The sequence below is a fragment of the Pongo abelii genome, chromosome 5, assembly GCF_028885655.2.
Source record: "Pongo abelii isolate AG06213 chromosome 5, NHGRI_mPonAbe1-v2.0_pri, whole genome shotgun sequence".
Lineage (NCBI taxonomy): Eukaryota > Metazoa > Chordata > Mammalia > Primates > Hominidae > Pongo > Pongo abelii.
The window spans coordinates 2,896,955-2,922,061 of NC_071990.2; the positions used below are offsets into that span (position 1 = coordinate 2,896,955).

Genomic DNA, 25,107 nt, shown 5'->3' on the forward strand with positions numbered 1-25,107 from the left:
GCCGTTTCTTAATAATTCTTTGGTAATTGAGGGTAACTGGCAAGGGCCACTGTCCAGCGTTGCCTGAAGGCCAAAGAGTGAATGGGGTCAGCTGCCCTGCCCGGAAGGGGAAAAGGCTCGCCTCTCTTTTCTGATTGTGGTCCCTACGTGTGCTGCAATTGACATGGAAGCCCGTTCAGGGCAAATTCTCTCACGTTTCAGGTGGCTCAGACCCTCTGTCTCAGCCCAAATTCTAGGGAGTCACCCAGCCATCCTGTTCCAGATGTTGCCAAATTAGGTAATTTCAGACAGCCTCAGAATAGTAAGTCTTCCCCTCCCCGTTCCCTTTCCTGGGCTGGCACCCGTGGAGATCTTCTTGTACCCTTCCTTCCTCATACAATACCTAAAACACAATCTCAAACTCCAAACATGGTTGATTACCCAGTGTGAGTGAGAATCTGGACTGGCTGTCCACTCGTAGGGCCCCCTGGATGATCTTTACTGATAGGTGGGATGCCCCTTTATACAGTGCACCCCAAGTCCCTCAGCAGACATATGTGGAACTTGGCAAACATCTTGGCATTCATCTTGGCAGGATGCCCCAAGCAGAAGTGTGGTTCGTGACCCTGACTGGCACTGCCCCCGAGGGGTGTGTTTTCCAGTTCCGCCATGGAACAAACCCCGTCTATTCCTTCAGACTCACCGATAGGCTGCATCCTAAAGCAATAAGACAAATTTAACCCTCAGACTCTCAAAAAAAGAAATATCTAATTTTCTTTTGTAACACAGCATGGCCCCTATGAAGGAAATCCTCAGATTAACCTCCTCAGTCTTTATAATCGAAAGCAAAATAAGGAAAACAGGGCTAAGGAAAAGAAAAAAACAAAAATGCAGGGACAAGAGGCAGGTTCAATGGCTGGCTGCTTTACAAGCCCCCAGCTTCTCCAGGTTTCCCTAAGGACACTCCTCCAAATAACTGCCATCTGTGCAAAAGCCCAGGCCACTAAAAGGCAACTTACCCAATAAAATAAATGGGGAAAAGCTGTACATGCTTATCCACTCTGCCACAAGCTTAGCCACTGGAAACAGGATTGCCTTGAAAGTTGAAGGAGCCCCAGAACAAAAATTCAACCCCCAGTGGCCTTAATCTAAAGGGGCTCTCTGCTCCAGCTGAAAACAGCTCAACTTAGAAAAAAGTGCTAGCTCCACACCATGCAGTAGCTGGGAGGCTCACAAACCCTCCTGTAAAGCTGAACCCTTGCCTCTCCACTCTTTCTTTTCCTTTTCTCTTTATCTGTTCAATCCAAAGATCCGGCCTTAAAAGGGAAAGACAATTTCTAACATCCTAATCTTTGATTTTATTGTTCTCTTTAAAACTCCAGCTGCTTGCATATTATGGCCTGTTTTCATGTACATTTTAAACTTATGGGCAAGTTGCAACAGGAAAAATTCAGAGCTCAAATGGTTAACCTGCCTTATAGAGTTAAATAAAGTTTTCTAAAGCTCTTTATTGTCCTCTTTTTTCTGTCTGCCTTAGATCAAGGTGGTTTTATAATCACCCGTAGAACTCTAACAGGTGCTCTTTATTAGTAGTAGTAGTAGTATTATACTTTAAGTTTTAGGGTACATGTGCACAACGTGCAGGTTTGTTATATATGTTTACATGTGCCATGTTGGTGTGCTGCACCCATTAACTCGTCATTTAGCATTAGGTATATCTCCTAATGCCATCCCTCCCCATTCTCCCACCCCACAGCAGTCCCCAGAGTGTGATGTTCCCCTTCTTGTGTCCATGTGTTCTCGTTGTTCAATTCCAACCTCTAACAGGTGCTCTCGAGTGCAGGTTTCTAATAACTTTGGAAATTGTAACATTAGAATAAAGAAAAAACTTCCCAGACTCCCATTAAAAGCTAATGTGTTCATAAATATCGAGCAGAACAGAAGTTAATTACATAAACTAAACTAATGGAAAACTAAAATAATCTTTTTATAGCTTTTTGTTTAAAACATTGTTAACTCTTTTGCTTTTCAAAGTCCATAAAAACTTTTCTCTTTTAAGCTATTTACAGCCTTTAACAATTGGCTAAAGTACAATCTTGTAACCAAAATTTAAAGCATATTTTACTCTCTACCTGATTTCTCCAGAATGTAAAAGATATTTGCAAATGTACTTAATTTATGGCACTATAGTTATTTGCATATATTCATTCAAAATCTATTTTCTGGCTGTGTGTCTTGGCCCATTTTCTGGCTGTGTGCCATGGCTCATGCCATCACAGATACTATAGTTATTTGCATATATTCATTCAAAACCTATTTTCTGGCTGTGTGCCATGGCCCATTTTCTGGCTGTGTGAAAATCTATTTTCTGTTTTCTGGCTGTGTGCCATGGCTTACGCCTGTAATCCCAGCACTCAGGCAGGTGGATTGTTTGAGCTTAGGTGTTTGAGACCGGTCTGGGCAATGTGGCAAAATCCTGTCTCTATGAAAAACACAAAAAATTAACTGGGTATGGTGGCACATGCCTGTAGTCTCAGCTACTTGGGGGGCTGGGGCAGGAAGATGGCTTCAACCTGGGTGGTCGAGGCTGCAGTGAGTTGATATTGCGCCATTGCACTCCAGCCTGGGTGACAAAGCGAGACCCTGTCTCGAAAAAAAAAAAGGAAAAAAAATCTGTTTTCTTTTGTAACAGGACACAATTGGAGACACTGGTTATTTTACCAAGCTTTAACTGGAATGGCATGCTTTTTTGGGGGGGCGGAATCAAAGTTAACTTATAAAGCCAATAAAAGTCTCTTGGCCTCATACCTTATCTACACAGTCCCTGTGCAGGGTTCCTAACCTGTGATAAGTAAAGAATGTCACTTTCTAACAAGCCCAGGAGCCCCAAGTTATCTTGGGACCTCAAGAGGAAAAGAATTTACCCAACTCTTACAGGTATTTAATGGCACAAACCCATAACTGGGCTTAAGGCATTGAAGTCAAATCTGAGATTCTCTGTGGAATAAAGTTTCAGCAAAACCAAATTTAAAAAATAGAAGAGTCTATATGCAAAATAATTATTCTTGCTAACTTTATGCAAATACTCAAGCCAAGTTTAATAAGGCTAAAACTTATTTTACCAATAGATTTGTTCTATTATTATTTGTTCTTAGTAAACTGGAAAGAAAAATTGTGTTTCAGAAAAGCTGTAGTACATCTGTCATCAAATTCTAGTCTTGTTCACTGCTTTAAAGTTTTTTTTATTTTCCACAATTTTAACTAAATCCTGAATTCTTTCTGGGCCATAAGTTCCCAATGCATTCAACATTTTTTTCCTTTTATTTTTCTAATTTAAACTCAATGGAGTTGCTATTACCTCTTTCCTAAGGTCCTGCAAACTAAAGTTCATTCTTTAAAATACAAGCAAAAGAAAGAAAAGGGTCAGATTGCCACTGCCTTTCTCCTCTATAACTAAAAATGCTTTAACATCTGGATAAATTGTGCCCAATGTTACTTTGTTTTTTTTTTCTGTTTCCATAAAAATGCCTCGTTAAAAATTTGTTTGCCTTCATCATATGCAGAGGCTTGTAAGGCTCACCTCTACATCACAAACTCCAAGGGGTCTGGCCTTGTCCTAGGGGCTTTAATTCGAGCCCATTGCAATTACACCCTCAATTATAATCAGACACACCAGGAATGGGAGACAAGTTCACTGTGTACCTCCACAGGTTTTTTCTGTGGTGGGGAAACAATAAAGTTAATGCCAGCAAAATGTGTAGTAATTCTTTCATGCCTATAAATAGTTCAGCACCTGGAATGGAATATGTAGAAATAAAGGTCAAAAGTAAACTAACTCCTCACTAGTACATCTACAAACTTTTCCTTGATTTTCTCTTATTGAATTAACATTTAGAAATCTTATCTCTCAGGCCCCACTTCTCTCACCTATAATAATGCTTATATTAGCTTATTTGCATTACGTATTATTAATGCAATATCTTGTTTTGTGTCTTCTAGAACACAACAATTTCAAACTAAAATGTCACTGCAGTGAGGGTATCAGCCACTAAAAGAACTCCATGACTCTCCTTTGGATACAGCAGGACAAAATTTTAGGCTACAAATGCTGCCCCCAGCCCCATGGTTACACAATGACTCTGCCCAATTAATTCCCAAGCCAAGGATTTAGGCCCTTGTAACCTCCTGACAGAGTAACAGGATTAGGTAGGGCCAGTTCGGTGCCTCTGGTCAGCAGGAAGCAGTTGGAAGAAGAGATCTTTGTCCACGTACCAAAGATTTGTTATTGTTGCTCTGTTAGTGGGGAAATGTGGAGCCCTAACTAGGGAAAGGGAGTCAAGCTTGCAGGACCAAGGGAAAGCAAAAAGAGAAAGCAGATAAGCTACAAGTCTGCCTTTCTCATGGTCTGGGATACGTAGCCCTCCTGTGCAAATAATTCAGTCTTCCTGCACCTAGCTATCACAGAACACCTGCAAGTTAACTCACTGCAATCTTGGTATTATCAGTACTACACAAAGCCCTCTTCAGCATAAGCACTGCCCTACAAAATCTCCACAAGTCTTTGTTTCTTTGCAGTCAGCTTCTGCTGACTTGTCCATTGTCTCTCTGGCAATGTATTTTCCTACTTTCTCTAATAAATCTGCCTTTCTTTACCAACAACTCTCTTGGTAAATTATTATTTTTTTTTTTGAGATGGAGTTTTGCTGTTGTTGCCCAGGCTGGAGTGCAATGGTGCAATCTCGGCTCACTGCAACCTCTGCCTCCTGGGTTCAAGTGATTCTCCTGCCTCAGCCTCCCGAGTAGCTGAGATTACAGGCGTGCGTCACCACGCCTGGCTAATTTTGTATTTTTAGTAGAGATGGGGTTTCTCCATGTTGGTCAGGCTGGTCTCGAACTCCCGACCTCAGGTGATCTGCCCGCCTCGGCCTCCCAAAGTGCCGGGATTACAGGCGTGAACCACAGCGCCCGGCCTGTCTTGGTAAATTCTTATACCCCCCACACCACTGTCCTAGATAGTTGTTGCTCCCCGCAACAAATACCATGAGTATCTCTATGCAGATACACTTTAGATGAGATGAACCAATTCCTAGAAAACTACAAACTGCTAAAACATGCCCAAGATGAAATAGACATAATTAAATAATCCTATGACTATTGAAGAAATCAAATGTATAGTTAAAAGCCCTCTAAAAAGAAATCTCCAGGGCCATATGATTTTACTGATGAATTCTACCAACTATTTAAATGAGAAAAAAACATCAATCCTATACAATCTCTTCCAGAAAATAGAAAAGGGACACGTTCCAACTCATTTTCTGAGGCTTTTATTACTATTATAACAAAAACAAAGTACAAAAAAGAAAATTATAGACCACTATACCTATATCATTATGTGTTTTTGAATACAAAGAAATCCTCAACAAAACATTTGTGAATCAGCAATGTATAAACAGAACAGTATAGCATGACATAATGGTATTTATTATATGAGCAATGTATAAAAAGAATAGTATAGGCCAGACACAGTGGCTCATGCTGGTAATCTCAGCACTTTGGAAGGCTGAGGAGGGTGGATCACTTAAGGCCAGGAGTTCAAAACTAGCCTGGCCAACATGGCGAAACCCCGTCTTTATTAAAAATACAAAAATTAGCCAGACGTGGTGGCGCATGCCTGTAATTCCAGCTACTCAGAAGGCTGAGGCAGGAGAATCTCTTGAGCCCGGGAGGCAGAGGTTGCAGTGGGCTGAGATCGTACCACCCCACTCCAACCTGGGCAACAAGAGTAACAAGAGTGAGGCTCTTTCAAAAAAAAAAAAAGAATAGTACAGCATGACATAATGTTTATTATACTAGCAATGTATACAAAGAATAGCACAGCAAGACATAATAATGTTTATTCCGGGAATGCAAGTAAGGTTCAATATTTGGATATCAACCAATGTAATCCACCATAGACTAGAAAAAAACCCACACGATCCTATTAATTAATGCAGAAAAAGCACTTGACCAAACTTAATGTTGTCCATTCATGGGGGAAAAGGAACCTCTTAGCAAGCTTGGAATAGAAAAAAAAGTCTTTTTTTTTTTTTTTTTTTTTTTTTTTGAGACAGAGTCGTGCTCTGTAGAGAAGGGGTTTCACCATGTTGGCCAGGCTGGTCTTGAACTCCTGACCTCAGGTGATCCACCCGCCTCAACCTCCCAAAGTGCTGGGATTACAGGTGAGAACCACCATGTTGGGCCAAAAAAAAATGTTTTTAATTTGACAATAGACATCTAAATATCTACAGCTATCATTATGCTATTCTCATAAAATTAAGAATAAGGCAAGGATGTCCATTCTCACCTAGTCAGTGCAATGAAAAGGAAAATTTACAAAAAAGGCACACAAATTGGAAAGTAGGCAATAAAACTATCCCTATTTGCAGATTATATGGTTGTATATGTAGAAAATTTCAAGGAATATACAAAAGAAAAAACAAAACAAAGCCAGGCACAGTGGCTCACACCTGTAATCCCAGCATTTTGGGAGGCCTAGGTGGGTTGATCACCTGAGGTCAGGAGTTCGAGACCAGCCTGGCCAACATGGTCTCTACCAAAAATACAAAAATTAGTCCGGCGTGGTGGAGGGCGCCAGTAATCCCAGCTACTCAGGAGGCTGAGGCAAGAGAATTGCTTGAACCCAGAAGGCGGAGGTTGCAGTGAGCCAAGACTGTGCCACTGCACTCCAGCCTGTGCAACAAGAGCAAAACTCAGTCTCAAAAAAAAAAAAAGAAAAGAAAAGAAAAAAAAACCTTCTAGAACTAATAAGATGATATAGCAAGATACAAGGTCAATATGTAAAGGTAAATTGTCTTTTTATATACCAGTAATGTAAAATTGGAACCCAAAATTAAAACAATAAAATTCACAGTAGATCCTCAAATAAAATAATCTCACAAAACATGTACATGCTCTCTATGCTGAAAACTAAAAATAGCTGATAAAAGACACCAAAGAAGGTCTAAATAAATGGAGAAAGACACCATGTTCATGAACTAGAAGAATCAATGTTAAAAAGATGACAATCTTCCCAAATTTATATATACACTTAATACAATTGCAATCAAAATCCCAGAGAATTTTTGGGAGACATAGACAGGTTGATTCAAAAAATTTATACAGAAAAGCAAAGAAGCTAGAATAGTTAGAACAATTTTGAAAAAGAAGAATAGATTGGATTTACCCTGCACAATTTTCAAATTTACTCTAAAGGTACTTTAATTAATAAACACAGTATGATATTGGCAAAGGAATAGATGCAAGATAAATGAAACAGTAGAGAGAGGAGAGTGAGAGGAATAGATCCACATACATATGGCCAATAGATTTTTAATCCTTTTTAAAATTAATACTCTATTATTATTATTACTATTATTATTATTCATGACAGGATCTCTGTTGCCCAGGCTGGACTGAAGTGGCACAATCATGGCTCACTGCAGGCTCGACTTCCTGGGCTCCAGTGATCCTCCCACCTTGGCCTCCCACAGCTGGTACCACAGGTGTGCACCACCATGCCCAGCTAATGTTTTTGTTTTTGGTAGAGATGGGGTTTGGCTATGTTGCCCAAGCTGGATGTGAACTCCTGAGCTCAAGCTGTCCACCCACCTTGGCCTCCCAAAATGCTGGGATTACAGGCATGAGCTACTGTGAATCTGTGCCTGGCAAGACTTAATTTTTTTTATAATAGTTTAGATTTCTAGAAAAATTAAGCAGCACAGGGCAGCGCAGGGTCACCATGGCGTTGCTGCAGCAGCTGTGGGTGCAGAAGGTGGTGGACTCCACGGTGAAGAGTCTGGAAAGAGAGAACATCTGGAAGACACAGGGTCTCATGTTCTGGTGCAGCGCCAGCTGTTGTGAGGACAGCCAGGCATTCACGCAGCAGGTGCACCAGTGCATCGAGTGCTGCCCTGTGCCTCTGGCTCAAGTCCAGGCCTTGGTCACCAGTGAGTTGGAGAAGTTCTAGGACCACCTGGCCCGGTGCACCATGCATTGCAATGACAAAGCCAAAGATTCAATAGATGCTGGGAGTAAGGAGCTTCAGGTGAAGCAGCAGCTGGACGGTTGTGTGACCAAGTGTGTGGACGACCACATGCACCTCATCCCAACTATGACCAAGAAGATGAAGAAGGCTCTCTTATGCATTGGGAAATAAAAGTCTTTGCCAGTGGCCAATGAGGGCAAGAATGTATTTTTTATAAGGAATTGGGAATTTTAGTCTTTTAAGCCAAGTTTATGAACGAACAAATAAAGGATAGACACAAGTGTAAGGCATACGTCACTTTCCTCTGGACACTGGTTCTTTTATGTTTCAGTCCTGAAAAGGGAAGTGGAAAAAAGTGGTGCTAAATTGGGTCAGAGATATTACGGGAGAGTTTTAGAGCTTATATTTCCTGTGGCCAGTGCTTGTCCTGGAAGTAAGGATCACCTCTGTAACAAGCCAGAGCCCTCCAAGGTACCAGACTTTTCTTACTACACAGGTACCAACAGGCTGGCAGGCTAGAGTTGATGGAGTTTGAGGAGAGATATTTTCTCTTTGTTGCCAACATCCTGTTTGCCACAAGTGTCACTGCACCATTTTCCATAAGCTGTGAAACAAAATCCATGAGGTCACTAACTCAGAAGGGAAAAAAAGTTTTCTGGGTCTTTTTTTTTTTTTTTTTTTTTTTTGGTTTTGTGTAATTTATACAAGGGCATACAAGTTGATTTTAAGATGTGCAATTGGGAGTGAGATAGTTTGGATAAGAGCTTCAAAAAGTTCCTTGTGGATCCCCATTTTTGATCATCAACATGTGGATGTGTATTTCTGAAAATTATTACATGCTGCATCTTTCAGCCTGGAGACCATGCAAACACATGAGAAGCGATGACACACTAATTATGGGAAGCAGAGCTTCCCTCTTACTGGCCGATGGGCCCTGAGGCTGTGTGTAGCAAAATGACAGGGCAATCTTGCAGTAACATTTTCGCCTTGAAGAGAAGGGGGTTTTGATTGGGATATGTACTGATATCAATGAATGAACAGTAAAAGAGGAGCAGTTGGCTGCTTGATTATAAGAGAGTTATGAAGTACTGGATTTGGAAAAACTTGCTTTTTATAGAACGGAATGGAATGAAAGCCTAAACTTAGCATTACTTAGCCCCCTGAATTAACAGAGCCCAATTGAGACAAACCCCTGTTGCTACTATAAATGGAATTATTTCATAATTTATGTGACTTGTTCATTTCACATGTATAGAAACACAGCAGATTTTTGTGTGTTGACTTTGTATCCTACAATTTTTCTGAATTCATTTATTAGCCCTAGTAGTGTTCTTGTGGGTTCTTGGGGATTTCCTATATTAAGATCGTTTCATTTGGGAATAAGGATAGGCTTACTTCTTCCTTTCAAGTATGGATGCCTTTTATTTCTTCTTGTTTAACTGCTGTAGATAGAACTTTCAGTACAATGTTGAATAGTAGTGGGTAAAGTAGACATCTTTGTCTTGTGTCTGATCTTAGGAGAAAGATTTTAGTCATTCACCATTGAGTATGATTTTAGAGTGGGTTCTTCTTAAATGCAGTTTATCACAGGTTCCCTTCTATTTATCACAATTCCCTTCTATTCCTAATTTTCTATGTGTTTTTATCATGAAAGGGTGCTGGATTTTGTCAAATGCCTTTTCTACATCTATAGAGATGATCATGTATTTGGGGTTTTTTTCGTTCTCTTAATGTCATATCTTCCAATAATTGATTTTCTTATCTTGAACCACTCTCACATTCCTGGGCAAAATGTCACTTGTTCATGGTGTGTAATCCTTTTAATACATGTTGAATTTGGTTAAATCTGCCAGACAATAACACTTTGTACTCAATACTAAGAAGTACTAATGGACCGGACACAGTGGCTCACACCTGTAATCCCAGCACTTTCGGAGGCCGGGGAGGGCGGATCACAAGGTCAGGAGATCAAGATCATCCTGGCCAACATGGTGAAACCCTGTCTCTACTAAAAATACAAAAATTAGCTGGGCGTGGTGGTGCGCGCCTGTCATCCCAGCTACTCGGGAGGCTGCAGCAGGAGAATCGCTTAAACCAGGGAGTTGGAGGTTGCAGTGAGCCGAGATCGCGCCACTGCACTCCAGCCTGGTGACACAGCAAGACTCTGTCTCAGAAAAAAAAAAAAAAAAAAGATGTACTAATGAAGATTTTACATTTATCTGCATAAAGAGACAGAAATAACTCTCTTATCTGTACTTAGGAGTTTTTGGAGTTAGTTGTATCTCTCTCCTTTTTTTTTTTTTTTTTTTTTTTGGTAAACTGTGCCATTTTTCAGTAATCTGGTTTTAATTTCAGGTTTTAATTTTTTATTATTTTGAGATGAGGTCACCCTGTTGCACAGGCTGGGGTGCAATGGCACAATCACAGCTCACTGCAGCCTTGAACTCCTGGGTTCAAGTGATCCTCCCACCTCAGCCTCCCAAGTAGCTAGGACTACAGGTGTGAGCCACCACTCCTGGCCAATTTTTATATTCTTTGTAGAGATAGGGTCTTGCTTTGTTGCCCTGGCTAGTTGAACTCCTGGCCTCTAGTGATCCTCCTGCCTTGGCCTCCCAAAGTGCTGGAACTGCAGGCATGAGCCAGTATGCCTGAGTGATGGATCTTAGTGAGCTCGGAGCTACCTCCAGGGCAGGCAGTGAGCTTGGTCCCCAAGAGCAAACAAAAGTGTCAGAAGCAGTGATCCTGCTGGACTCCCTGTTCCTGCTGTCTCCTCTTGGGAAGCACAACAGGACTGCCGATGGCCTCCTCTTCAGGCAGGCAGAGTGCTGAGCTGTGATCTTTGTCTCTGTGCCACACCATTTACCTGACTCATGGTAATGTGTATTGCACGAATATAAGTAGAACCAACTGGTTATGAGAATTTTTGAAATTAAAAAACATTTGAAAGGAGTTTGGGGCAGAGAGTCTATTTTTAAAATCTCTGCTTGTATCAGGCATTTTCTAGCTGTTTTACTGCTGTCCATAGGATGGAGGGGGAATGAGAATTTGGGGGAAATCTTGGTATCTAGGAAGGAAAATACCTGTGGATCGTCTTAGGCCACGCTCTCCATCTAGTTGCATGATGGTGGGGACGGGGGGTAATGGGTGTGTGGTGAGTATGGGGGCATTGCCTGGATTTTCAATTTGACTTTGTTTCTCCCAGTAGAAAAAGCACTTCCATGTGAGAAGTTCAGAGCCTGGACAAATCCAGAAAAGATCACGAAGCGAAGTTCAACTTTTCCTTTCCAGATTGAAGCTCGCAAAGAGTTATGGCTTAGAGTCTTTTCTTTGAAGTTGAGGAATGACTGGTGGTTTTTGGAAGCCAAGGCCGACTTTTCTGGGATGTCAACTAGGAAGAATATGCCCTGGTTCCAGCTGACCCACATGTGCTTTGCAGAGGCCAGGCAGGAAGGCGCAGGGTAACTGTGGCCTGCACAGTGGTCAGGAGTGCCCTGGGCAGCAGAACAGAACAGAATAAAATTTTGCGCAGACCACTCTTTCCTTTTCTTCATCAGGCACCACAAAACCAGCAGCATTTTATTCTAGGGAGGGCTCTCTTCTCATTGAGGTGCAGTCGCTCTTCATGCGCCCCCTCCCTTCCGCCTACTTTGCCCTCATTTAAATCTTGTGGGGCAAAAATCAATGTAGCACTTCCAGTAGCCAAATGCAGCATGAGCACCAGCTTTGAGGACAGCTGGCCTGAGCATCACACAGCCGCTGGGAATGGCTGAGGCACAGATAGGTGTAGTTTGGGCCAAGGAGGCTATGCTGGTTTTGGGGCACTGGGGAGCCCTGAGTGGCGCTGCCCTCGCCTGCATACCCTGGAATGGCCTGCTTCTGTCCCAGGCTGTGCCCGTTCTTTGTGGATGTCTGCAGGAGCTTCTTGGGGATTCAAGGACCAGCCCCCGATATGCCCCTGTATCCTGGGATCTTTTCAGAGCTCTCCCCCAACCCCACCATCAATCTCATGCCGCCATGCTCACCAGGAAATGCCAGTGTTCAGGCCCCCTGGATTGCAAAGCCAGAGATCTTGATGTGTTCACCCTGCAGCCACCCAGGGCGGTTGAGACTCCTAGGCAGTTGAGATAAAGTGACTCTCCCTCCCTTAGTGTCACACAGACACCTACATGTCCCACCCTCATGGAATCCTTTGTGAAAACAATCCCAATTCATGAACAAGGCATCTTTCTCCAGTTGTTAAAGTCTTTTTAAATTTATTTCAGTATTGTTTTGCAGTTTTCAGTATATAGATATGTATTTTACATCTTTTGTAAGACTTATACATAAGTACATATTATTTTGGATGTTTATAAATGATACTGTCTACTGATTTCAATTTGATTATTTGTTGTTAGTATATAGAAATACAACTGGTTTTTGTATTTCAACCTTGATAACTTGCTACAGTCACTTATTTCAGTAGCCTTTTGTAGATGCTGTTGCATTTTCTACATAGACAATTACATCTCTTGTTACTAATGACAACATTTCTTCTTCCTTTCCAATCTGTTCTTTTTCTTGGCTTACTGCACTGAGTAGAACCTACACCAAAGGGCATTTTGTCATCGGTAAGTATGATATTAGCTATAGGTTTTTCACAGATGCTCTTTATCAAGTTGAAAAAGTTCTCTTCTATTGCTAGTTTGCTGAGAGTTTTTATCAGAAATGGATGTAGGATTTTGTCAAATGCTTTCTTTGTATCTTTGAGATGATCATATTTTTGTTTAGATTGTTAATACCGTGGCATGGTGGCACATGCCTGCAGTCCCAGCTACTCAGGAGTTTGAGGCAGGAGGATCACTTGAGCCCAGGAGTTGGAGGCTGCAGTGTACTATAATCATGCCTGTAAACAGCCACTACACTCCAGCCTGGAAAACACAGGGAGAACTCAACTTGAAAGATAAATAGTTAAGGTTTCTGTTTCTTTGTTTGCTTGTTTGTTTGAGATGGAGTCTCGTTCTGTTGCCCAGGCTGGAGTGCAGTGGTGTGATCTCGGCTCACTGTAACCTCCACCTCCCCAGTTCAAGAGATTCTCCTGTCTCAGCCTCCCCAGTAGCTGGGACTACAGGCGGGCACCACTATGCGCAGATAACTTTTGTATTTTTAGTAGAGACAGGGTTTCGCCATGTTGGTTAGGCTGGTCTCAAACTCCTGACCTCGAGTGATCCACCCGTCCTGGCCTCCCAAAGTGCTGGGATTACAGGTGTGAACCACTGCGGCTGGCCTGGTTAAGGTTTTTATATTCGGTGTATTTTTATAACAATAAAAATATTGGGGGAAGAAAATAGACAACTTAGAGAGTGTGACTAGGGGTTAATGTGAAGACACTACATGATCCGTGTTGTGTCCAAACAACAATTTTAACATATCAATGTGTCTTTACAGCATAACAAAAAGAACAGAGACACATAGTTATGCTTATTCCCTAAACTAAAACGTGGAGCAGAGCCTGACTGAGCATCTTCCAGGGCCCACTCCTTATCTCCAGCTGTTCAGGAGCACAGGCACAGGGCTGGGGTCTGCAGAATACTGCCAGAAGTAAGGTGGGTGCTGAGGAGTGGGCTCCGCCCAGGCCACGTGCCCTGCGGACATAAAGGAAAAGAGCGTAATTGTGGCTGAAGCTGAGTTGGGGGCAAATATGGGGTTTAATAGAGTGGGGCACTGTCACCCCCCAAGAGGAGGCAGACAGCTCTGATCACTCCAAACGCCCAAAGGTGACTTCAAATCCTTCCCCATTCGCTTGACTTCACTGGACAGCTGGGAACCTGCATCTTTGGTGACTGAATATCCCCACTCTGGTTCCCCAAGGACAGACCCTGAGTCGATTCCAGGAATCCACGCGTCCAGGTAAGCACTACATTTCCTAGGCTGCCTTGCAGTTGAGATGGCCAGTGAGGTGTCAGCAGAAGTCACAGGCGGGGCTTCCAGGAAATAGCCTCAAGAAGCTAACTCAGCTGGGCCTGGGAGGTGTGGGAGCTAGCTCCCTCTGGCTTTGTCGCTGGCTCTCTTCCCAGCTGGACTGTGGGATGATGCTAGGGCTCAGTCAGCCTTCTTGTCGTCCTGGGGATGCAGGCTATGCACCAAGGGCAGGGAGCAGAAATACCAAAGGAACCTGGATTCCTGGGGCTCTCTTGGGGCTGCAAGATGGTGGTGGATTGGCAACTGCAGATATTTGTGTTTATGTATTTTCCAGGCAGAAACATCTACAGTAGCACTGAGTGTGTAGCGAGGGCCATGCACTGTCTGTCTGAAACTGCATAAGGCCTCCAGGCACAGGCTTTGTGTCCAAGTACCTTGCTGTGTTTAAGGCACATCACAGCACCGGAGAATGTGGGAGAGGTCACATTCATCCATTCAAAGCGCAGGGAGGTTCCTATTCTGACACCAGCAACACTTACAAGAATGAACCTAAAGCTGGGCAGTGAGGAAGGAAAGGAAAAAGAAAGTTTATGAATACAGGTAGTATTGTTTGAACCAGTAAGTTGCACTATAAATCACAATAAAAGATACTCTGTGTATCACTAAAACAGAAGAGTTGGCCTCCCTGAGGATGAGGCCTTTGGGTCTCCAGGCATTTGCCAGCTCTCCTAGCCTAGGGGCAGGGGCACCTGCACAGCCCTCTGCTTTTCCTAGAATTATCAGCAGCAAGCACGTGTCAGGGAGAGACATGGTTGTCTTAGCACTGAGGCTGAAATCCTGGATGTTCTTGGGAGGGCAGTGATTGTGAAGAACAAGCTACTTGTCTAGTCCCTGGAGGTCACTCCTTAAAGCCACCTGATGAGGCAAGTTTACAGGATCCATGCTCCCTGAGCCAGCAGTGACACCCACACTTGGCAGTGAGAAGTGGGGCTGTAACTTACAGGGTGAGCCAAAATGGGATTTATCTTAAAGGAAATGTAAGGGATCTTAAAGGAAAAAGAGAGGAGAGTGAATGACCTCCTCATTAGCTGGGAGACTCTGCAGTGCCCTGGTAGACAGTCACTGCCTGGAGGTGACTTTGTAGAAAGCAAACTTTGGCTGTCACAGCGCATAGGGAGGCCTGGGAAAGCCCAGGGAAGCAGGAGTCTGGTCGGTGAGGCCGAGGAGGAGGGCCCTTCTCCTGACCCCACGGGCGTGGCTTGGCCAGGCAGCTCAGGACTTGCTTCTCCCCACGGCTTGGCCCCCTTCTCAGGTAGCTCTCAATCTACGGGGAACCTAGAGGGAAGGCGGCTGCCCATGGCGCACACCGTGGAGGGACCCTGAGGGCAGCGGAGAGCAGGTCTAAGGTGAGGCAGGTGCTCTCAGGTTAAAGACAGGGGAAGAATCTGAAGCACTATTGCAGACAGGCCCCCAGGAGGGTTAAAGGTCAAGGTGGAGGCGAAACTAAGATTGGAAGGTGAGTATGGAGCCCAGAGTCATGGAGGTTCCAGAGCGGGTGATGGTTTCTGAGAAGCTCCAGGCTCTTCACGAGTTCTTTGAAAGCCGCTGGAGTTGACTCCATTACTAGCAATGAGTGGGACACAGTTCCTAACCCATACACACGTTCGTTCAGCTGGACCCCTCCTGGCAGGAGAGCTCATCTCTGGGCAGGTGCTGGGGCCACAAGACAGATACGAATGGAACTTTGTACTCTTCGGGGAGGGTACGGGGGGGCGGGCAAGAAACAATAAACAAGCCGGCAAAGAAAGCGCCACAAAATTCCGGGTGGCGGTAAGTACCAAAAACCATGGTACCTAATAGTGATAAGCAAATAAAGTACTCTAGCGGATCAAACAGCAGGGGAATGTTTGCTATTTTACATAAGTGGTACAGGAAGGTGTCTCATTGCAGGGACAGTGAATGGTGACATAGAACCTCCGGGGAGGCTGCAGGAGGGAACCGCCTCTCCCAAGTCCCTCAGTCTCCGGTAGGAGATCACTCACCCTCCAGCCAGCGCAGGGCGGCGTAGGAGCCGCTGGTCTGGGACCTGCGCCTCTGCGAGGACAGCTCTCTGAGTTGCGCCAGGTTCCAGCTACAGGGCCACGACCCGCAGACGCGGGACAGGCAGGAGCGCTGCGGCTCCGCCCTCGGGGACCAGGTACCCGCGCGACCCAAGCAGCCCAGGACCAGGGCCGCGGGACTCCAGGCTTGTTTCGGCAGCTCGCCCGCCACACACAGGCCCCGCCCATGCCGAGGCCGCACCCCGCCCCAGCACCGCCCACACCCCGCCCAGCCCCGCCCACACCCCGCCCCAGCCCCGCCCACACCCCGCCCCAGCCCCGCCCAGCCCCGCCCACACCCCGCCTCCGGCTCCAAGCTCCGCCCGCGCCGCGCCACGCCACCGCAGTCCGCCTCGGGTCTCGTCTAGCCCTTCAGGGTTGGGGAGGACCCTGCTGGGTTTCGAGGAGGTGGAAACTGGACCCACAGGAATGGAGGGCGGAGGCCGGGCGCGGTGGCTCACGCCTGTAATCCCGGAGGCCGAGACGGGCGGATCCCCTGAGGTCAGGAGTTCAAGACCAGCCTGGCCAACACAGTGAAACCCTGTCTCTACTAAAAATACCAAAATTAGTCTGGGTGTAGTGGCGAGCGCCTGTAGTCCCAGCTACTCGGGAGGCCGAGGCAGGAGAATTGCTTGAACCCAGGAAGCGGAGGTTGCAGTAAGCCAAGATCGCACCATTACACTTCAGCCTGGAGTGCAGTGAGACTCCATCTCAAAAAGAAAAAAAAAAAAAGGAGTGCTGGGACTCTGTGCGGGGAGGAGGGACGCACCTGCCCTGTGCCAACCCCCGCCCCATCCCTGGCAGATATCCAGGCTACAGAATGAGAGTCTGTGGTGCGACAAAAAGAATCAGCCTGCTAGATCTCCTGGGGAGTTACGCTGGTGAGAGAAACCAATCCCAAAGATCACAGACTTGGGATCAATTTATCCAAAGGACAGAGGAGAGAAATGCAGGACTCATTAGCTGTGCCCAGGAGTTAGGGAGGCGGGGGGGTGTGGCTATAAAAACGCAACCCAAGGGGTGCCTGTGAAGGAAATCTGCGTCCCGCGGAACGCAACACGCCGTTGGGATACTGGACCGTCCTTTGTGAGATGCCACCATTGGGGGAACCCGGATAAAGGGTGCATGGCTCCAAAGAAAAAGTTCGATTAAAGGAAAGTGGTTTAAGGACAAGGAAATGGCTAGAAAATGGAAAGTCTTGGAAACAGAGCCAGTTGGGGGTTGGGAGGGCGGTGTGGGGAAAAGCAAGAGAGATCAGATTATTACTGTGTCTGTGTAGAAAGAAGTAGACATAGGAGACTCCATTTTGTGCTGTACTAAGAAAAATTCTTCTGCCTTGAGATTCTGTTAATCTATGATCTTACTCCCAACCCCGTGCTCTCTGAAACATGTGCTGTGTCAAACTCAGGGTTAAATGGATTAAGGGTTGCGCAAGATGTGCTTTGTTAAACAGATGCTTGAAGGCAGCATGCTCTTTAAGAGTCATCACCACTCCCTAATCTCAAGTACCCAGGGACACAAACACTGTGGAAGGCCACAGGGACCTCTGCCTAGGAAAGCCAGGTATTGTCTAAGGTTTCTCCCCATGTGATAGTCTCAAATAAGGCCTCGTGGTAAGGGAAAGACCTGACCGTCCCCCAGCCCGACACCCGTAAAGGGTCTGTGCTGAGGAGGATTAGTATAAGAGGAAGGCATGCCTCTTGCAGTTGAGAGAAGAGGAAGGCATCTGTCTCCTGCCCGTCCCTGGGCAATGGAATGTCTCGGTATAAAACCCGATTGTACGTTCCATCTACTGAGATAGGGAAAAACCACCTTAGGGCTGGAGGTGAGACATGCAGGCAGCAATACTGCTTTGGAAAGCATTGAGATGTTTACGTGTATGCATATCTAAAGCACAGCACTTGATTCTTTACCTGGTCTATGATGCAAAGACCTTTGTTCATGTGTTTGTCTGCTGACCCTCTCCCCACTATTGTCTTGTGACCCTGACACATCCCCCTCTCTGAGAAACACCCAGGAATGATCACTAAATACTAAGGGAACTCAGAAGCTGGCGGGATCCTCCATATGCTGAACGCTGGTCCCCCAGGTCCCCTTATTTCTTTCTCTATACTTTGTCTTCGTGTCTTTTTCTTTTCCAAGTCTCTCGTTCCACCTAATGAGGAACACTCACAGGTGTGGAGGGGCGACCCACCCCTTCATCTGGTGCCCAACGTGGAGGCTTTTCTCTAGGGTGAAGGTACGCTCGAGCATGGTAATTGAGGACAAGTCGACGAGAGATCCCGAGTATGTCTACAGTCAGCCTTACGGTAAGCTTGCGCGCTCGGAAGAAGCTAGTTTCATGCGTGTCCGTGTGAAGAGACCACCAAACAGGCTTTGTGTGAGCAATAAAGCTGTGTATTTCACCTGGGTGCAGGTGGGCTGAGTCTGAAGAGAGTCCGCAAAGGGAGATAGGGGTGGGGCTGTTTTATAGGATTTGGGAAGGTAATGGAAAATTACAGTCAAAGGGGGTTGTTCTCTGGTGGGCAGGGGTGGATCTCACAAAGTACATTCTCAAGGGTGGGGAGAACTACAAAGAACCTTCTTAAGGATGGGGAGACTACAAAGTACATTGATAGGGTGGGGCAGGAACAAATCACAATGGTGGAATGTCATCAGTTAAGGCTGTTTTTACTTCTTTTGTGGATCTTCAGTTACTTTAGGCCATCTGGATGTATACGTGCAAGTCACAGGGGATGCGATGGCCTGGCCTGGGCTCAGAGGCCTGACAGCTAGGGTGACAATGGGGCAAATTAAAAGTAAAACTAAAAGTAAATATGCCTCTTATTTCAGCTTTATTAAAATTCTTTTAAAAAGAGGGGGAGTTAGAGTATCTACAAAAAATCTAATCAAGCTATTTCAAATAATAGAACAATTTTGCCCACGGTTTCCAGAACAAGGAACTTTGGATCTAAAAGATTGGAAAAGAATTGGTAAGGAACTAAAACAAGCAGGTAGGAAGGGTAATATCATTCCACTTACAGTATGGAATGATTGGGCCATTATTAAAGCAGCTTTAGAACCATTTCAAAGAGAAGAAGATAGCGTTTCAGTTTCTGATGCCCCTGGAAGCTGTGTAATAGATTGTAAAGAAAAGACAGGGAAAAAAATCCCAGAAAGAAACAGAATGTTTACATTGCAAATATGTAGCAGAGCCGGTAATGGCTCAGTTAACGCAAAATGTTGACTATAATCAATTACAGGAGGTGATATATCCTGAAACATTAAAATTAGAAGGAAAAGGTCCAGAATTAGTGGGGCCATCAGAGTCTAAACCACGAGGGCCAAGTCCTCTTCCAACGGGTCAGATGCCCGTAACATTACAACCTCAAACACAACTTAGAGAAAATAAGACCCAACTGCCAGTAGCTTATCAATACTGGCCGCCGGCTGAACTTCAGTATCGGCCACCCCCAGAAAGTCAGCATGGATATCCAGGAACGCTCCCAGCACCACAGGGCAGGGCGCCATACCCTCAGCCGCCCACTAGGAGACTTAATCCTATGGCACCACCTAGTAGACAGGGTAGTGAATTACATGAAATTATTGAGAAGTCAAGAAAGGAAGGAGATACTGAGGCGTGGCAATTCCCAGTAACGTTAGAACCGATACCACCTGGAGAAGGAGCACAAGAGGGAGAGCCTCTCACAGTTGAGGTCAGATACAAGCCTTTTTCTATAAAAATGCTAAAAGATATGAAAGAGGGAGTAAAACCGAATGGACCCAACTCCCCTTATATGAGGACATCATTAGATTCCATTGCTCATGGACATAGACTCATTCCTTATGATTGGGAGATTCTGGCAAAATTGTCTCTCTCACCCTCTCAATTCTTACAATTTAAGACTTGGTGGATTGATGGGGAACAAGAACAGGTCCGAAGAAATAGGGCTGCCAATCCTCCAGTTAACATAGATGCAGATCAACTATTAGGAACAAGTCAAAATTGGAGCACTATTAGTCAACAAGCATTAATGCAAAATGAGGCCATTGAGCAAGTTAGAGCTATCTGCCTTAGAGCCTGGGAAAAAATCCAAGACCCAGGAACCGTCTGCCCCTCATTTAATACAGTAAGACAAGGTTCGAAAGAGCCCTACCCGGATTTTGTGGCAAGGCTCCAAGATGTTGCTCAAAAGTCAATTACCGATGAAAATGCCCGTAAGGTCATAGTGGAGTTGATGGCATATGAAAACGCCAATCCTGAGTGTCAATCAGCCATTAAGCCATTGAAAGGAAAGGTTCCTGCAGGATCAGATGTAATCTCAGAGTAATCACAGAGCCTGTGATGGAATTGGAGGAGCTATGCATAAAGCTATGCTTACGGCTCAAGCAATAACAGGAGTTGTTTTAGGAGGACAAATTAGAACATTTGGAGGGAAATGTTATAATTGTGTTCAAATTGGTCACTTAAAAAAGAATTGCCCAGTCTCAAATAAACAGAATATAACTATTCAAGCGACTACAACAACAGGTAGAGAGCCAGCTGACTTATGTCCAAGATGTAAAAAAGGAAAACATTGGGCTAGTAAATGTCATTCTAAATTTGATAGAAATGGGCAACCATTGTCTGGAAATGAGCAAAGGGGCCAGCCTCAGGCCCCACAACAAACTGGGGCATTCCCAATTCAGCCCTTTGTTCCTCAGGGTTTTCAGGGACAACAACCCCCACTGTCCCAAGTGTTTCAAGGAATAAGCCAGTTACCACAATACAACAATTGTCCCCCGCCACAAGTGGCAGTGCAGCAGTAGATTCATGTACTATACAAGCAGTCTCTGTGCTTCCAGGGGAGCCCCCACAAAAAATCCCCACAGGGGTATATAGCCTGCTGCCTGAGGGGACTGTAGGACTAATCTTGGGAAGATCAAGTCTAAATCTAAAGGGAGTTCAAATTCATACTGGTGTGGTTGATTCAGACTATAAAGGCAAAACTCAATTGGTTATTAGCTCTTCAATTCCTTGGAGTGCCAGTCCAGGAGACAGGATTTCTCAATTATTACTCCTGCCTTATATTAAGATTGGAAATAGTGAGATAAAAAGAACAGGAGGGTTTGGAAGCACTGATCCAACAGGAAAGGCTGCATATTGGGCAAGTCAGGTCTCAGAGAACAGACCTGTGTGTAAGGCCATTATTCAAGGAAAACAGTTTGAAGGGTTAGTAGACACTGGAGCGGATGTCTCTATCATTGCTTTAAATCAGTGGCCAAAAAATTGGCCTAAACAAAAGGCTGTTATGGGACTTGTCGGCACAGGCACAGCCTCAGAAGTGTATCATAGTACTAAGATTTTACATTGTTTAGGGCCAGATAATCAAGAAAGTACTGTTCAGCCAATGATTACTTCAATTCTTCTTAATCTGTGGGGTCGAGATTTATTACAACAATGGGGTGCGGAAATCACTATGCCTGCTCCATTGTATAGCCCCACGAGTCAAAAAATCATGACCAAGATGGGATATATACCAGGAAAGGGACTAGGAAAAAATGAAGATGGCATTAAAGTTCCAATTGAGACTAAAATAAATCAAGAAAGAGAAGGAATAGGGTATCCTTTTTAGGGGCGGCCACTGTAGAGCCTCCTAAACCCATACCATTAACTTGGAAGATAGAAAAACCAGTATGAGTAAATCAGTGGCCGCTACCAAAACAAAAACTGGAGGCTTTACATTTATTAGCAAATGAACAGTTAAAAAAGGGACATATTGAGCCTTCATTCTCGCCTTGGAATTCTCCTGTGTTTGTAATTCAGAAGAAATCCGGCAAGTGGCGTATGTTAACTGACTTAAGGGCCATAAACTCCGTAATTCAACCCATGGGGTCTCTCCAACCCAGGTTGCCCTCTCAGGCCATGATCCCAAAAGACTGGCCTTTAATTATGATTGATCTAAAGGATTGCTTTTTTACCATCCCTCTGGCGGAGCAGGATTGCGAAAAATTTGCCTTTACTATACCGGCCATAAATAATAAAGAACCAGCCACCAGGTTTCAGTGGAAAGTGTTACCTCAGGGAATGCTTAATAGTCCAACTATTTGTCAGACTTTTGTAGGTCGAGCTCTTCAACCAGTTAGAGACAAGTTTTCAGACTGTTATATCATTCATTATATTGATGATATTTTATGTGCTGCAGAAACAATAGATAAATTAATTGAATGTTATACATTTCTGCAAGCAGAGGTTGCCAACGCAGGACTAGCAATAGCATCTGATAAGATCCAAACCTCTACTCCTTTTCATTATTTAGGGATGCAGATAGAAAATAGAAAAATTAAGCCACAAAAAATAGAAATAAGAAAAGACACATTAAAAACACTAAATGATTTTCAAAAATTGCTGGGAGATATTAATTGGATTCGGCCAACTCTAGGCATTCCTACTTATGCCATGTCAAATTTGTTCTCTATCTTAAGAGGAGACTCAGACTTAAATAGTAAGAGAATGTTAACCCCAGAGGCAACAAAAGAAATTAAATTAGTGGAAGAAAAAATTCAGTCAGCGCAAATAAATAGAATAGATCCCTTAGCCCCACTCTAACTTTTGATTTTTGCTACTGCACATTCTCCAACAGGCATCATTATTCAAAATACTGATCTTGCAGAGTGGTCATTCCTTCCTCACAGTACAGTTAAGACTTTTACATTGTACTTGGATCACATAGCCACATTAATTGGTCAGACAAGATTACAAATAACAAAATTATGTGGAAATGACCCAGACAAAATAGTTGTCCCTTTAACCAAGGAACAAATTAGACAAGCCTTTATCAATTCTGGTGCATGGCAGATTGGTCTTGCTAATTTTGTGGGAATTATTGATAATCATTACCCAAAACCAAAAATCTTCCAGTTTTTGAAATTGACTACTTGGATTCTACCTAAAATTACCAGACAGGAACCTTTAGAAAATGCTCTAACAGTATTTACTGATGGTTCCAGCAATGGAAAAGCAGCTTACACAGGGCCAAAAGAATGAGTAATCAAAACTCCATATCAATCAGCTCAAAGAGCAGAGTTGGCTGCAGTCATTACAATGTTACAAGATTTTGATCAACCTATCAATATTGTATCAGATTCTGCATATGTAGTACAGGCTACAAGGGATGTTGAGACAGCTCTAATCAAATATAGCATGGATAATCAATTAAACCAGCTATTCAATTTATTACAACAAACTGTAAGAAAAAGAAATTTCCCATTTTATATTACTCATATTCGAGCACACACTAATTTACCAGGGCCTTTGACTAAAGCAAATGAACAAGCTGACTTACTGGTATCATCTGCATTCATAAAAGCACAAGAACTTCATGCTTTGACTCATGTAAATGCAACAGGATTAAAAAACAAATTTGATGTCACATGGAAACAGGCAAAAGATATTGTACAACATTGCACCCAGTGTCAAGTCTTACACCTGCCCACTCAAGAGGCAGGAGTTAATCCCAGAGGTCTGCGTCCTAATGCATTATGGCAAACAGATGTCACGCATGTCCCTTCATTTGGAAGATTATCATATGTTCATGTAACAGTTGATACTTATTCACATTTCATATGGGCAGCTTGCCAAACAGGAGAAAGTACTTCCCATGTTAAAAAACATTTATTGTCTTGTTTTGCTGTAATGGGAGTTCCAGAAAAAATCAAAACTGACAATGGACCAGGATATTGTAGTAAAGCTTTCCAAAAATTCTTAAATCAGTGGAAAATTTCACATACAACAGGAATTCCCTATAATTCCCAAGGACAGACGATAGTCCTTGGGTGCATGGCTCCAAAGAAAAAGTTCAATTAAAGGAAAGTGGTTTAAGGACAAGGAAATGGCTAGAAAATGGAAAGTCTTGGAAACAGAGCCAGCTGGGGGTTGGGAGGGCGGTGCTGGTGAACAGTTTGGGCCGATTGTCTTTTTTTCTAGCGCTTGCTGGCTTCTGCCCCCTCATTTGGCAGTCATCTGCCACTGTGACCTCCCCAAGGCCCCTCTCCAAACTCTATACCTTGATTTCTGGTGTCCCGGAAATAGAGACCAGAAACATTGATGTCCCACTCCAACGATAGAGCAGAAGGAAGGAAGGTTTCCCCTGTGTTTAGAACGTTCCTAACGAAAATAACTGCAACTCTTGATTGTACTTCCTGAGGGTCATTGGGACTTTCCCTCTCAGACATTTATTGGTTCATTCATTCGTTCATTTTGCTTTAACTCACAGTGGCCCCCATCCTAAGGTGCACTGCTGGCATTGGTTTATGTGTTGATGATGTTCTCCTTATCTTCAGAGATGAGAATGTGCCCTCTCTCTGAGATGCCCTCTTGCCCCTAAGCTCCCCAACGGAGAATAGACTGCCTTGTCTTGTGAATCCAGATCCTGGGAGCAGTTTTCATTTAGGAATGGAACAGCAGGTCCTGGGAGCACTGACGCCTGCGCGCCCATCATGCGAGTCTGTGATGCAACATCACCACCTTGTGGCAGCGAGGAGCTATCACAACGTGGACTGAGCAAGTTGCTCCCTGCTTGGGGTTGGAAGCTGGACTGGCCTAGTTCCCTGGGTCTATTTTTGTTGTTTTTGTTTTTGAGACAGAGTCTCGCTCTGGCCCAGGCTGGAGTGCAGTGGCGCGATCTCGGCTGACTGCAAGCTCCGCCTCCCGGGTTCACGCCATTCTCCTGCCTCAGCCTCCCGAGTAGCTGGGACTACAGGCGCCCACTACCACGCCCGGCTAATGTTTTTTTTGTTTGTTTTTGTTTTTGTTTTTTTGTATTTTTAGTAGAGACGGAGTTTCACCGTGTTAGCCAGAATGGTCTTGATCTCCTGACCTCGTGATCCGCCCGCCTCGGCCTCCCAAAGTGCTGGGATTACAGGCGTGAGCCACTGCGCCTGGCCGTTCCCTGGGTCTTTTAAATGGTGTAAGTTGAGTGGTGGTAGATTCTAGGACAGTTCAGTAGGAGTCCATCCTCAAAAGGAAAATAACAGAACTTCCTGATAATCTGGTATGGGGCTGAGCAATTACTGCACACTAATGAGATGTGACCATAATTGCATCCTGAGTTTGAGGAGGAGGTCATGCTACTAAAACGAGATAAGATC

The 25,107-nt window shown here is 44.3% G+C and overlaps 1 long non-coding RNA gene and 1 pseudogene across 2 annotated transcripts; one reads left to right on the plus strand and one right to left on the minus strand.

Annotated features, from left to right (window-relative positions):
- Positions 1–7,756: 7,756 nt before the first annotated feature.
- Positions 7,757–8,173, plus strand: LOC100448662 (protein FAM136A-like; annotated as a pseudogene).
- Positions 8,174–12,226: 4,053 nt separating this feature from the next.
- Positions 12,227–24,115, minus strand: LOC129059845 (uncharacterized). Of its 2 annotated transcripts, none has more exons than XR_008525911.1 (2): positions 24,024–24,115; positions 12,227–14,455 (listed from the first exon to the last, which is right to left on the minus strand). It is a non-coding gene; the product is annotated as an uncharacterized LOC129059845 (long non-coding RNA). The 2 variants fall into 2 exon arrangements; XR_008525910.2 differs by lacking the exon at positions 24,024–24,115 and adding an exon at positions 15,943–16,188.
- Between the last annotated feature and the right edge of the window lie 992 nt (positions 24,116–25,107).